Source organism: Piliocolobus tephrosceles, chromosome 2 (genome assembly GCF_002776525.5).
Source record: "Piliocolobus tephrosceles isolate RC106 chromosome 2, ASM277652v3, whole genome shotgun sequence".
Taxonomy (NCBI): Eukaryota; Metazoa; Chordata; class Mammalia; order Primates; family Cercopithecidae; genus Piliocolobus; species Piliocolobus tephrosceles.
Genome location: NC_045435.1, coordinates 73265325 through 73281335, shown reverse-complemented (window position 1 = coordinate 73281335; position 16011 = coordinate 73265325). Strand labels below are relative to the sequence as shown.

Sequence of the window (16011 nt, the reverse complement as noted above, 5' to 3'; positions counted from 1 at the left end):
TAATACTTTAAGCTTCAGTTCCTGTTGCCAATCACCTCATTTCTTATGAGTTTTAAAATTCAAATTATCAAGAGCAAGAATCCAGTTAGTCCAGTTCCTTTTCGGGGGCCAGCCTGTGTTACTGGGAAGCCTGCATATGCATTGACTGCCTCTACCTCCAGTGCCTAACCCTGGTCCACTCCACTGGAATTTGGGTAGGATTAGAGCTGATTCAACACCTCTCTGGAGTTTGGGTTTTCTCTATAATTTTTAAAATTAATTTCCCATAACATTTACATGACTGTAACATCATCCTTATCCACTGGGACTTTTTAAATTTTTATTTTTATTTCAATAGTTTTTAGGGAACAGGTGGTCTTTGGTTACATGGATAAATTCTTTAGTGGTTGTTTCGGAGATTTTAGTGCGCCCATCACCCTAGCAGTGTACACTGTATCCAATATGTAGTGTTTTTGTTGTTTTGTTTTGTTTTGTTTTTCTGGCAGAGCTAGCTGAGTTTTTATTCTGGGGGAAAAAAAGAACAATTGAATTATTTTGTACCTGGAGGCATGGGCAAGGGGGGGTGCCCCAGGTAGTAAACTCCCCTGAGGTTAGGCTGAGGGCTAGGGCTGAGCCTCAGGGAGGTCTTCTTTTCCCTATGCTTCCCTGCACAGCAGCCTCCCTCATAGGCTCTGGGGCAGCCGCAGGAGGAGCAGGCTGAGAGGGGCTGCCGCAGCTGTTCACTTGGGCCGGACGTCAGAGGACTCGGACACCAGCTTCCCATTGCGGGTCTCAATCATCTTCACAACTACGGCTCTGGCAGAGCTGGTGCGGCTTAAGAAGCTGGAGCCCGTGCCAGAGCCAAAGCTGGAGCGCAGGCCATAGCTGAGGTGGGGCTTGTGAGGCCCCCATAGGCCAAGCTCAGCACACCTCCATAGCCACTCTTAGTCTTCCTATGGATACTCCTGTTCTCATCCCAGACTCCAGCCAGCTCTCCTCGCCCTCCAGCAGCTTCCTGTAGGTGGCGATCTCTGTCCAGGGCCAGCTTGACCTTCGTCAGCTCCTGGTACTCAGGCAGCTGCCACGCCACGTCCTGCTTGGCCCGCTGTGGGTGGCCTCCAGCTCAGACAGCTTGGAGTTGGCATCTTTAACCGCCAACTCCCCTCGCAGCTCGGCATCTGCGATGGCGGCCTCCAGGGAAGCCCTCTGGTCTTTGAGGCCCTCAATATCAGCCTGGAGCTAGCTGATGTTCCGGTACATCTAGGAGATCTCACTCTTTGTGCGCCTGAGGTCATCCCGTGCTTAGCAGCCAGTGTCTGCAGCTCCTCATACTTGATCTGGTACATGCTCTCGGCCTCAGCCCGGCTGCGGTTGGTGATCTCCTCCTACTGCGCCTTGACCTCAGCGATGATGCTGTCCATGTCCAGGGAGCGGCTGTTGTCCATGGACGGAACCACAGACGTGTCCGAGATCTGGGACTGCAGCTCCCAGATCTCCTCTTCATACAGCTGCCTGAGGAAGTTGATCTCCTCAGTCAGCCCTTCCAGGTGAGACTCAGCTGTACCTTGCTCATGTAAGCTTCATCTGCATCCTTCTTGATGAGGACAAATTCATTCTCCATCTCTGTACGCTTATTGATCTCATCCTCATACTTGTTCTGGAAGTTCTCCACCAGCCACTGCATGTTGCCAGGCTCCGCCTCCAGCTTCTGCTTCTCCTGGCCCAGTCTCCAGTTCCTACCTAAGGTTGTTGATGTAGCTCTCAAACATGTTGTCCCTGTTGCTCTGAGTCGTCTTCTGCTGCTGCAGGAGGCTCCACTTGGTCTCCAGCATCTTGTTCTGTTGCTCCAGGAACCTAACCTTGTCAATGAAGGAGGCAAACTTGTTGAGGGTCTTGATCTGCTCCTCCTGCGTGCACATGGCCTGGATGTTGGGGTTCACCTCCAGGTTAAGGGGGCTCAGCAGGCTTTGGTTGACTGGGACGGTGGATGCCTCCCATACCGCTTGTCCTGCCATAGCCTTCACCCTGGAAGCTGCTGCTGCCCACTTCGGAGAAGCTTGAGGAACTGAGCGGGCTGAACTAGGCAGAGATTCCAGAAGGAGTGGAGAAGCTGCTTCTTGGTCCGATATGTAGTCTTTTATCCCTCACCTACCTCCCACCCTTCCCCCTTATGTCCTCAAAGTCCATTATAACATTCTTATGCCTTTGCATCCTTATAGCTAACCTCCCACTTAGAACATATGGTATTTAGTTTTTTATTCCTGAGTTACTTCACTTAGAATAATGGCCTCCAGCTCCATCCAAGTTGCTGCAAAAGACATTATTCCATTTCTTTTTATGGCTGAGTAGTATTCCATGGTTGTATATACACAACATTTTCTTTATCCACTTGGTCGATGGGAACTTAGATTGGTTTCAAAGTTTTGCAATTGCAAATTGTGCCATTATAAACATTGTGTGCATGTGTCTTTTTCATATAATGACTTTTCCTTTGGGTAGATATCCAGTAGTGGGATTGCCAGATTGAATGGTAGTTCTACTTTTAGTTCTTTAAGGAATCTCCATACTGTTTTCCATAGAGCATTTTTTCATATGTTTTTTGGTTGTTTATATATCTTATTTTGAAAATTGTCTATTCATTCCTTTGCCCACTTTTTTGATAGAACTATTTGTTTTTTTTTTTTCCTCTGGATTGTTTGAGTTACCTGCATATTCTGGATATTAGTTCTTTTTCAGATGCATAGTTTGTGAATATTTTCTCCCACTCTGGGGTTCTCTGTTTACTCTGCTGATTATTTCTTTCGCTGTGCAGAAGCTTTTTAGTTTAATTACGTCCCCTCTATTTATTTTTGTTTTTGTTGCATTTGCTTTTGCATGCTTAATCATGAATTCTTTGCCTGAGTCAATACTTAGAAGAGTTTTTCCAATGTTATCTTCTAGAATTTTTATGGTTTCAGGTCTTAGATTTAAGTCTTTTATCCATCTTGAGTTGATTTTTGTATAATGGGAGAGATAGGGACCCAATTTCATTCTTCTACATGTGGCTTGCTTAGCTGGGACTTTTTAAACTGTATATAATATACATTTTATGTAAAAATAATATGTAACATATATAGTTTAATGTTATATATATATAATATTTATATAGAGAGAGTTTGAAAATAAAAGGAAATGTTTATGCTTGATTCAGCAATGCTACCAAGTAACAGGGTCTTTCTTTTTCCCTCTAGCCTTATCTTCCGTTTCTGTTAGTATCACTCTCAAGTAAAATTCTTCTACATGCAGCTCATGGAAATTGAGACCTTATATTTCTACATGTCCAGGTTTAGCAAAAAGAGGAACTATACCTCTATTTTTCAACAAAATACACAAGTCCTAGTAATAAAACCCAGATTGTGTCTCAAAGGCTCATATTAGCTATGGGCCCATTCTTGATCCAACCATAGTAGTTGGGTGAGTAAGGAGGCAATGAAATGCTCACATAAGCCAAATAAATAACTTGTCCCCCATAGAAGCTGGAGTTGAGATGAAACCAATACTACATAAACATTTTGGACTCTAAGTAGGGTAAGGGAGATTTTTCAGAGGAAAACTGGGGGCTCCCTCTGAAGAGCAAATGAGTCATGAGCCTACAGATTTTTCCATCACAGCTTGGACCTGCTATGCTGGGTTTTGAGCCTGGAAAGGGAGTAAAGACTCATGCTTTCTATTCTAGGTCACCAGTAGCCTTATCATTAATAAAATCAGTAGAGATAAAGGAAATTAAACTTTTCATATGTAAACCTTGGTTTAAGACCTACAGTAAGATTTCCATTTCAGAACTTAGCAGTGTGACCGCCCCTCAGCTGAAATGAACAGGTATGCTAGGTCAGACAGCTTCAGGAAAGCCCAGTTTCCTCATCTCTCCGAAAGATGATTGGATGGGTTCTGCTCCCCATTACAGGAAGAAACAAGGTCTTTAAAGAAAATACAGATGGAAAAACAGGAGGCTGAAGTGTGATAGGAGGCAGATCATCTGGGAAAAATGGTTTTTTTAAAGTTTTGGTTATACTTCTGATTAGTTATGTGACCTCAGGCAAATTACTTAATAACTTTGGGCATCTTCATTTGAAAGATGATGAAATTGAATTTTTTTTTATTGTTTCTATTACTTTGCTGAAATTCCCCATCTGTTCACACATCTTGTCCACCATTTATTCTAGATTTTTAACCTACATTTTATCATTCTTTAAGTTATCTATGTTATACTGCTAACATTTGGCTTATCTCTGAGTATGTCTCTATTGATTAGTTCTTATATTGACCATGGGTCATGTGTTTTTCCTTCTTCAGTGTCTCTGTCTCTCTCTCTTTTTTTTTCCTGTATGTTACATGGTACGTGCAAACGAGCAGGAGAGATGTAAATAAGCAATATTTGCCTCCAGAAAATGACATGTTCCTTATTCTGTGAGGCTAATGGTATTGGGAGCTAAGTCAATCTAATCTAGTTTTAGCTTTGATGAAGCATTAGTTTGATTCAGTTCACCTGAACAATTTTAACTTCACAAGGACTTGAGATGTGAGTACTAGTGAGACTTCTGGGGTCTCTTTTTGTCTCAGAGCCTCTCCTAGCATTTTGAATTTGGGTGCTGTTTAGAAATTTATTTATTTCCTACAATATTTACATGTCTTAAAAACATCATCCTTATCAACCGGGACTTTTTAAGTTTTATATGATAATACATATGTTATGTAAAATATAATATGCAATATGTAGTTTAGTGTTTTATATATATATATATATATATATACAAACACACACATAATAGAGAGAGAGAGTTGACAAATAAAAGGAAATGTTTATGCTTGATTAAAGCATAAACTTTGTGGAATTTCTTTTAGTCCTCCCGCCCAACATTCAGCCTTTGGAGCACCATTGAAAGTTGGAGAACCAACTTGTTGAAAACTTGAGATCACCTGGATAACTTTCTCTTAGCTCTCCTGCACTGCTCCTATTCATCAGAATAACACCCTCAAGCACCCAGAAAAAGCCTCTGGGAAAGAACTGGAGAATGGATGCAAAGTTTCTCTGTGTTTGAGCTTTCTTAGGATTATAATCTTTCATGCTGCTTGCATACAGTCATTAAAAATTCATTGAAAGTTAGGCTAGTTTATCTTCATTAGCATTTTACTAGATTTTTCTTCCTCCCCCAATTCTACCAGGGTTAAAGTAATTGTTTTCCTCTCTTAGGAAGGTCTTACCACTTTCTGGAATTTAGCTTTTTGGGTTTCCTTACCCCCTCAGCCTTCTGTAGCTTATCCAGTGTACCCTTACTAGGGATACATTGGAAATGATGGTCTTCTAGGCCCTAATCCTAGGTCATTTTGAATGATACCTTCTAAATCTAAAGTCATTGGCAATCTGAATAAACTGTTAGAGACAATGTGGATATTACATATTTGTGTAATCAGAAACTGCCTCATAACTTCTCTTTTTGGCTTTTTGATAGTTGAATAAAAGACTCAGCAACACAGCAACTAATAGGAAACAGAGGATGATGTAAGGTGATATACCAACACTTGCTTAAGGCAATCCTAGTCAGGACTGAGCATGGCTAGAGCACATAGTGGTTTTGTTCTTGTTGGGTTTTGGCTGTTTTATTTTTGTTATAATTTTGTTTTCTAAGTATTATTTTGTTTGAGGAAAATAAAATGTCTTCTTTATATGACAGGTATTAAGGTGGTTACTTTTGCTTTTAGCAAATGCATAGGAGGAAGATCTAAGCTATATTCTATGAAAAAGAGGTAATTTTGGCCAAATACCAAGCAGTTAGGTAATGAGTGGAGTTAGCATCGCTGATGGGTCTCTACACTAGGGATAGAGTTATTTTGGATCTGCTGCTGCATTGTTGCACAGGGAAAAGAAAAAAAACACTTTATACCCCAGAAAAGTGGAGGACAGAGCTTTGACTGGTATCTCAGCCTTGAGGCACTGACTCTCTTGCTGACTCAAGAATTCATGTCCCTGAGGATTCTAGGTCTAACTTAAGCTCCCAATATTCCTGTTCTATTAATTAAATCATCCACTTCACACAGGCATAAGGAGATTCTACTTACTTTTGAAAAGTCTAACCTTTCTAGCACTTTCTCACATTTCTTAATGTTGACCTTTTATAGGATGGATAGTTCAGTCCCCAGAAAGTCTATTAAATCATCTACAAGGGCAAATGAATGACATTATGTGCAAGGTGAGTTTGCAGAAGAATTGATTATTTTCTCAGCTGATATCAGTGGAAATCTACTGAGTCTCTACTGTGTTCGTGAAAAACAGATCATGTTTGACAAATGTGGCTGGATATTTTTATACATTTCCTCTATTGCCTGATAAGTGGGAGTGAGGGAGGTGGAATTTATCTGAATATTTGTAAAGTGCATGACACTGAGCACATAGGTGGAATGATTTATGAAACTAGTAATGCTTCCTTTCTTGGGAGAGTGGAAGTCATCTAGATCAGTGCTTAGAAATATAGGCTTTGAAGTCACTTACCTGGGTTTAAGTCCTGATGGCACCATTTGTTTGGGCAAATTTCTATGTCCTAATTTTCTCATGGTAATAGAGATATCTATTATTTATCTCTTGTTCTTTTGAATATGTGCAATGGTATTTGTATAGAATTTTGCACAGTGCCTGGCACACAGTTGGTTCTTACTAAGTGGTAATGACTATAATAGGAGGAAATTAGAAGGCTTCAAGAAAACCCAATAGTTAGTATAGTAATAACTCTCATGGACTTTCTTCAGTTGTACACTCATTTTATTCTAGCCTGGAGGTGTGATTGGATATTTTCTGCCAGTACAATTGACTAGCAGAGAATTAGTTGCTCAAAATATGTTCAACTTTCTAATGCATGATAAGATTTAGCCTGAGTATCCAGTTTGATATTCTATTTAGGTCCTGCACAGTTCAATATTGAATGGAGTTTCTACCCTAGCGTGAAAGGAGGAAGAGAGAAAATTGGCTCCAAAAGGAATTCGGCTCCAAAATTCCCCGAATGTTAGAGTGAGACCATCTGGAATTCAAAATGTTACTGTAGGTAACTGACGGTTGAATATCGGAAAACATAGGAAATAGAAGGCTAAGGTGAACATTTTTTCTATGCCTATACTCAGGTAAGAATGTTATCAGGGTCATGAGTTACAGATCCTGCATAATAATGCCAAACAGAGAACAAAAGAACAGTTATTAATATTGTATCTGATTATTTAGCTATTTCCTTACCCACTTCCCATTACCAAGAAGAAAGGCAAGAGGCAGAGTGTATAGTGGTTAAGATAAGCCAAGAGGCTGGAATCAGGGAGTCAGATTTGAATCTTTGTATTGCCTCTTTGTAGATCCTCGGCCTCAGTTTCCACAAATGAATCACTGTAGTAACAATGCTTACATTACTGGGTTCTTGTGAGTTAAAAGAAGATAAGGTATGTAAAATATCATGCTCAATATAGCTTAACTTTTCTTTTTAATTCAGAAGAAAAGCTCAGTCTTATATATTTCCCCTCTTAAGGCTGACGGTGCTTGAAGAACTGGATGTCAGGTGAGGTGATTCTGGGCCATAAACCACATTTTCAACTATACACTCACAGTGGTTATTATCTGGGGTCTGCATAGAATAGAAAAGGTGATGAGGTGGTATTTCTTACTTTATTTTCTGAATTCAGGCTAAGTATCTAGCTGTGTGTAAGAGCTTTGAAATCTGCAAGGTATCATTGGTGTCAGTGCCAAGAATAAAACTGCGCCAAACCACCAATGACTGCTGTGGCTTAGCCAAGCATTGATCAGTCAAGGCTCAAGGCTTTGAGATATGTGCTAGGAGCTGTTCTGGGGAAAAAGAATCACTGGCTATAGAGTCAGCAAGCCAGCAAGAATGTGCTCATCCTTTCATCAGGGAAGTCAGAAGTGCTTATAGGTACCGAGGGGCTTGCTTGCAGCCAATACTCACACTCAAGACATCTCCCTTTATGAGCCCTTTTGTGGTCCCCCACCATTTCTGTCCAACTGTAGAGTAAAATTTCTTATTTCAACAGAGAAAGTTTTCAATTACTGGCTGCTATCCTAATTATATAAAAAGTTAGATGCCCAGAACAACAGAGTGGAATCTTAACACACTGTCTAATTTATTTTTATGGTTCCCTGGGCTTAGCACAAAGCTTAACATACTGATTCTTTTTAAAAAGTTTGTTGACCATCTTATTTATACTCTCACATCTATTCATGTACAGAGACATCCAACCTAATTTATCATGCCCATTATGTAGATAAGAATATTGATGTTCAAAGAGGGGAAGGAACTTCTTTAGGATCACATCCCTACTCAGTAGTTGAGCAACGCTAGAGTTCTTTGATTGCAAGCAACAGCAATCCATTGCAGTAACTTAAGCAATAGGCAGATAAATCGACAGACAAGTAAGAAGATACTAGTCAACTTGTGGAATTGAAGGGAGAGCTGAAGGTTTAGGTTTTGGAAAAGACATGGATAAGCATCCTGAGGAGTCCTGATGGCAGGAACTCAAAAGTAGTCTCTCCATGATTCTGCCATCAGGTCTTCCATCCTCAACCACCTCAATATGTGACTCGCCAAGATTCAAAATTCTGGAGGGAGATTCTGATTGCCATCAAGTCAAATCTTCAATCCTCCACCTAAGCTGTGGTCTGGACTCTGTGATTGACATCCCTCTAGAACACATAGGGTCAGGGTCAAATTCTCAAAAGATGCTGAGAAACCAGAGAGACAAACAAAAACATGTATGAAAAGAGTATACACTGCCTGCGTAAAAAAGGACAAACTCTTTCCCAAGGGCAAAAATTTAACTTTAAAACATATGCAATTTAACTTTAAAACATATGCAATTTAACTTTCTAAAAAGTTTAGAAATAGGCACCCGTTTGATATAAAATGATTCCTTTAATGAATGTAGCTTCAGACTGATGGGTAATGATCAAGGCCCTTGGGGCTACCTCCAGCTTTTCTTCCTGATGCATGGCCCTGTTTCTGTGTTGGAAGTAAGGAAACTTGCTGTTCCAGAGCTTAACCTATATCTAGAGAATGATTCAGACATAATGAAGAAAGTACCTGGTGTATAATATCTTAGCCCTTGCTGAGCATTTCAATCCCTTAAAAAATCCTATTTGCAGGATTGTTAAAAATTGTATTACTCATATCTTGGACAAAACCAGGATTATTCTGAAGTAAAACATTGACCCAGGGAGAAAGCACATTATTAGCCCAAGGATGAAGAGGACTGGGTTTGGGTCTGTCATTTGCTAGTTTGGACAAGGCTGCTTTACCTTCCTTGGCTTCAATTTGTTAATATATATTATTAATGCAGATGTTGAACTACACACTTTTTATTGAAATAGTATGACAAGTGAATGTGAAGATAAATAAATGCCTTAAAACTTAATAAAACTAAATTTCACTTTATGGATGAGCCTGACTTTCATCCTTTTAAACACAATTTTGAGACATATACAAACAGACAAGATAGACACCAATCAAACTTCAAAAAAATTATTTAAATTGCGTATCTATCCTGGCTCCCAGACAATGTAAATCATCATTGATATATTATGGCCAGTACCTCTGCCCTCTGTTGAACTGGTTGTTTTGAACGCCTGAGCACTCTCAGAAGCCTCCTCTCCTCACTACTACTTCCCCAAGTTATGAGTAACTTGAATAAACTGGTGGGCACAGAGGGTTAACGGCCCACCCACCCTCTTTTTAACGACTTTCTCAGAAACAGAAATGTGGGGCAATGATGGTATTCAATCATAACTCTTGGATCTCATTTGAGGCACTTGGGCAAGTTTCTCTCTGAATATATAAACAGCAGATAAGCATAAACAAAGAGAACATTATTAGAGAGATTCTGCAAATATCATAACATTCTTTCTTTTTTTATGTATAATTAAACTTCTTTGGTGGTGCCTATAGAGTTTAATACTCATATTTTATTTCCACCACTGCAAGGAGATAGGAAGTAACATTGGATGTCAGCAGGTCTTCTTGAATAACCCAAACACTCTTCTGAATTTTAAGGATAGAGCCTTAAGCCTTATTCTCAAGGAACCCATAGGTGGTGGGGTGTGGAGAGGGAGTGCTCTCCATTATCCCTTCAATGCATAATAAATAGTTGTAATCAATATCTACTTGTAAGTTTGGCTAAAAACCAGCTTCTGCAAAGCCCCGTCAGGAGCTCAAGTATTCTGTTCCCCCAGCTGTCAATCAGAGTAGGGACGGCATGAAGGAGACATAGAAGACGGATTCATGAAGAGTACTTGTTACTTTTATATGTGATCTGCAACTTTAAGAATTTTTTTTTTTCCTGATACTACCAAAATGAATTCATCAAAAGATAGCCTAATGATGACACTTTTCTGCCACTTTGCTGTTATTAGACTCCAGGGAGTAAATGTCTCTCATTATTATAAAGAGGGAATTATGAGCTTTTTCTCCATGAGCTGTAAGACAATCTTATCTTCATTTTCATTCTTCCAGGTGGTTATGCTTAACATGTAAATATTCTCCCTGCTGTGAAGATTAGTGAAGCTGGCCAAAGATGCTTTATTTTAAATATGTGGATGCAGGAAGAGAAAAGCATCAGAAACACTGCATGGGGTAAGACTGTCCTGGCTGCCAGGGTCTTGGTTCAGATGGTGGTAGCAATGGGACTTTTGCTGGGACCATGTTGAATATGTACTTTGTCGTAGTCAAGGTTTGTTTTTTGTTACAATTACCATGTGCCTCCTCAAATGAGCTGAAATATTAAGGAGCTATAGTGAAAGGATACAGGAGCATTTTATGGGGTATTAATTATAATCTGACCTCTGAAGGGTCTGGGTTGAAAAATTGAGTATCTATTCTCTGTCTCTCCTTCTCTCTCTCTCTCTCTTTCTCTCTCTCTCTCTGAGGCCATATGGTCTCTCATTTTCATTTATTTTTGCACCTCCGCTTCATTCTTCTCTTTTTTCGACACTCCTGCTGAATCTCCATCTCTGCCCATATGGCAGAAGACAGCTGCCCCTGGCTTCCTTATTCACATGCCCTTGACATTCACATGTCAAGCAAGGAGTGAAGACTAAAATTCTCTTATCTTTTTCTTTAAGCTCCAAGGAAAGAGTCTCTGATAAGCCCACTTGGGCCCATTTTATCTACCTATGGTTTAATCAGGAATTTCATGGAAATCCTAAAGGCCAAATACGGACCCCCAAGAAAAAAAGAACTCCTTAGTTAGCACTGTGGTGAGCCCTTCATGGGCATTGTCTTTGTCTAAAGTTTACAGAAATCCTATGAGGTTGCTATTACAATCTAATTTTATATGTAACAAAGCAGAGTCTCAAAACAGTTAAGTAATTTGCTCAGGATCATACACTGATTTTTAGTTTTTTTAGAGGCAGGGTCTCACTCTGTTGCTCAGGCTGGAGTGCAGTAGTACAATCATAGCTTGCTGCAATCTCAAACTCCTATGCTCAAATGATCCTCTAGCCTCAACCTCCTGAGTAGCTAGGGCTATAGGCGTTTGTCACCACAACAAGATAAATTTTTGTTTCAATATTTAATTTTTTTGTAGAGATGGGTTCTTGCTCTGTTGCCTAGGCTGGTCTTGAACTCTTGGCCTCAAGTGATCCTCCTGCCTAAGCCTCCCAAAGCACTGGGATTACTGCTGTGAGCCACTGCTCTCTGCTCCCTCACCTTGCCCCGCAAGCTTTTTACCACTACCATCTCTTGCTCCTCAGCAAAGTTTCTCAAAGTTTAGTCAGCATCAGAATCACTTGCAGGGCTCATTGAAACCAATATATCTGGGCCCTATATTCAGAAATATTGATTCTGCAGGCCCAGGGATGAGGCTGGAGAATGTGCATTTCTAACAAGCTCTTTTGTGAAGCTGATGCTGTCAGTTCAAGGTCCAAAGCTACTTGGTCCTTGCTACTTCGAGTAGTACTGCTCTGAATGATCAAGAAGTTAATGTTCTCATGAATTAAGAAATCCCTTTGAATTGTAGCTAAATCCCATAAATAATCAGAATTAAAAAAGTTCCTGTGAGCTCATTTATTTGCTTTGTCTAATCCTGATATTTTGCTCATTCTGTTTTTAACTCATCTTTCTAAGAAAGAAAACCCTTTCTGACTTGGGACACTTGCATTTAGAGGGAATATCAGTAGTCCTGGATACATACATAATTTTGGAGGCTATTACAGAAGCCACTTACATAATTTTCCCCTTAACCCTCCAGGGAGATTTTTAAAAATCACTGCAGTGCTCATCAGAGAAGTAATTCTGAATAACATTTCCTCACTAGGAGATGGCAGAGATCAGTTTCCTGAACTAGGGCATATAAGAACTTCACTCTTCTAATCCCATATAGTTTCAGACAGTTTTGCAGACAGCAAGGAAAATGAAGAAACTACTACTACACATAGTGATGAATCTCACATGCCAGGTGTTGCATGAGAAAAACAAAGCATACTTCATGCCTGCATTTATATAAAGTTTTAAACAATCAAGATCTATGGGGATGGATGTTAAGACCAGACAGTGGTTGCTGTTGGAGCAGGATAGTGACTGCAGGGCACGGGGTGGAGGTTGGGGAGGTGTACTCCCAGGAGTTGGTGATGTTCTGTTTCTGATCTGGAGGCTGGTTGCATGGGCATGTTCAGTTTGTGGAAATTCATGAGCTTCTATACTTATGAGCTGAGCACTTTTCTGTGTCTATTGTTATAGCCAGTATAAAAGATTCAGAGGTGTTTAAAAAAACGAGTCATTTGTAGAAAAGCAGTATATGAACTGTATTGACAAACCTATTGCCAATGTGCTATTCTTTGACATCCAGAAAGAACAAGCCTGAAAGGAAACATTCCAAACCATGACTGCCTCTGGGTGGTGGAAATGTGACTGGATTGACTTTTTGGGCTTTTCTGTACTGTCTACATTTTCTGCAATGTGTGTACATTGCATTTATTAGTATATCTTCACATATTTAGTTTTTATTTAAGACATTGATTTTGTTAAAGTAGGAGTAAATAAGAGGACCCAATCCCACCAAATTCAGAAACAGACACATTCTGTAAATGTCTATTTAATACAAATGTCAGAATAAAAAAGTGGCCCTGGTAATTGTGGGGCCTTGACAATTACTTTATCCCATGTAAATGGTATTTCCCCAGGGCCTCTTTCAGGTTCTATTGGTATTTATAAAGCAGGATTCATGAGGAAAAGGTACTTAGGAAGCAAGGAAATGATCATTTCGTGAGGTTTGCAAAACAGAATACAAGCATTCAAGGGACAAGTGATAATGATAAATTAGATTTTTGACCGAAGTTCAGAGATGCTAAAAACTCCAGAAGATTCATCAAGTGTTCTCCAATACTTTTAATATTTGTGACAGTGACAAAATTGAATAAAAATATAGATGTGTTTGTGGCTGGAATTTATAATGCATTCTTTCATTATTTCCCCTTGAAATTCTAGTAGGATAAAGCTTTTCAGAGAGGTTATACATTTTATGTTAAGCATCTCAATATTTTTGATGAAAGAAATAATTAAATTTTCTTGAGTATTAAAGAGGAAAAAAGGATGATGATGTGATCTTCAATTCTGGTCTGTAACTATTTCCTGAAATTTCACTATCCCTGACTATATCAAACACCTAAGGAAAGGAGAGGAGCCATGGATAACAGAGCCCAGTGCTAATCCAGTTGGCTGGGTGTAGACTGCACTTGCTATATTTTGGAATCAGTTTCCTCGGGTTTGAATCCTGGCTCTCCCAATCACTGTGTATGGAACTTAGGGAAAATCATTTAGCCTATCTGAATCTCAGCTTCCTTGGCTATAAAATGTGAGTAACTTTTATTCCTTCCTCATAGGGTTATTATAAGGATCATACAAAATTACATGTGTACCATTTATCATTTTTTTGCTTTTCGTCTCCAAATTTACCCTTCGATACCTGCTCTGTAATAATGGTGGACTTCCTTGAAGCATTTATCCTTTACTATAAGCACAATGTTAAGCTCTCTTAGTAGCAGGCACTGGAGGCACATCAGAGGACAAAAGGGGCTCTCTTGTGTGTTCCAAGAACCGCACTGACAGTCATTGGTGTGGATGGGAAGACATGTGGTGGGGCTCTGCCCTTATCATGAAGCCAGAGCATGAGTCCCTCCATGACTCAGCAACCCCGGTTAGTCTCACCTGTCCATGGTCTTTTCAACAGAGCACTACATATTCAAGCTTTCTGCCCACACCTCTCCAACACCCTCTGCAAGCCTGCATGTCCAGTTACCAGCCATACCACACCTATGCCCCAAGGTTTACTTCCTGCTTGTCCAGCAACTGTGGACCAGCTCTGACCTAGCAAAACAGCAAATTTCTCTACCACCTAGTGAGTTGCAAACCTTCTCCAATCAGGTCTGAATCTCAGCCTTGGGAAGGTGGCCCCCTTCCAAGTTTGTCCTCTTTTGGGCACTCTCCCTCAGCTCTGCTACCATTTGGAGTTCTCTTATAATTATTTGCTTTTTCTTGGATTCTGCAAACTTTTCTTGTAAACAATACAGTGAGTTAAACAGGGGAAGCTCAGAGTCAACAAAAATACAGCCTAGGAACAAATTCACCCAGTGACTTGTTTTTGTGCAGCCTATGTTTTAAGAATGTGTTTTTACCTTTGTAAAGGATTGCTTAAAGAATGAGAAGGAGGAGGAGGAAGAGAAGAAGGAGAAAGAGCAGGATGGGGCCACAAATGAGAAGAAAAGGAGGAGGAAAACTAGAAAAAAAAAAAAAACAGACCTTACCTGGCTTGCAACGCCTAAAATCATACCATCTGGTCCTTCATAGGTAAAACATCTGAGAGCTACTGAAGTATACCCTAGCAGTCTGTATTTTAACAAACCCCCCTGGTGATTCTGATGAGAGCTAAAGTTGAGAACCACTGGATTTAGAGAGTAGCTGAACCACTGACCACAGTGTTGGTCCTTACCCTATTGTATAAATTGGCCAAAAGTAATTGAGGATTTGTGTGGGAGCTGGCAGAAAATAATTCTCTTCTCTTGAGTAGCGTGGTGTGAAGATGGAAGTTCTGCAGCTGTTTTGATACCACAGGGGGAGTGTCTGGAGCTGGCAGGTGACAGGCAAGATCCTGAGGACTAAGCCAATGCCACAGTAAGCAAGACAAAAAGGCAGGCAGAACTCAGGGCCTGGTGGCTTCCCTGTAGCTACTGGATCAAGCTCACCTGACTCAGGACTTGTCAGATACACATGTCCCAACAAATTCACTCTAGAGAGGTGTTTTTCAACTTCAGCACTGTTGATATTTGGGGTCAGATAATTTTTTATTGTAGAGGGTTGTCCTCTGTCTTGTAGGCTTCAACCACATCCTGGGCCTCTACTTTCTAGATATCAGTCAGCCCAGCTCCTTAGGTGTGGCAACCAAAAGTGTCTTCGATATTGCCAAATGTCCCCTGGGAGCAAAAATCACTCATAGTTAACAAACACTGCTCTAGAGTTTAAACTGGTTTGACCAGTTGAAACTGGTCTTGCTTTGAAGAATATTATAACATAAATGTCATCTCAAAACCCACATTCCATATTATCCCCAGAATTTCTGGGCATTGTTTCTAGTGGGCTTGTGCTCAAAGTTCCTATTTGCAGTGGATGTTTAACTTTGATGTGTGTCTTTCTCTCTTTTCTGTGTAAGCCACATGACACTCTGTTCTCATTTTCTGATATCCATGAAATCACTTTTGCAGGTACAATGGGCATGGAGAGCAACCCTACGAGGGTAGTCAATAAAGAATAGATATTTGATCTTAGCCAAAAGGCTAAGAATTGATTAATGAAGAAAAGAAACAAGGTATGTGTGCTTACATGTATTCTATCACTGTTGGGTATGAATCTTGGAAGGGAGAGTAAAATGTAGACTGGTCAGATGGGATAATTACCAGGTTTACTTGGGGATGCCCTAGTTTTGCTACTTAATAAGATCCTTCCCTTCCCTTCCCTTCCCTTC

General features: G+C 40.1%; 1 pseudogene; it reads right to left on the bottom strand.

Annotated features, from left to right (window-relative positions):
* Positions 1-719: 719 nt before the first annotated feature.
* Positions 720-3880, bottom strand: LOC111532957 (annotated as a pseudogene).
* Between the last annotated feature and the right edge of the window lie 12131 nt (positions 3881-16011).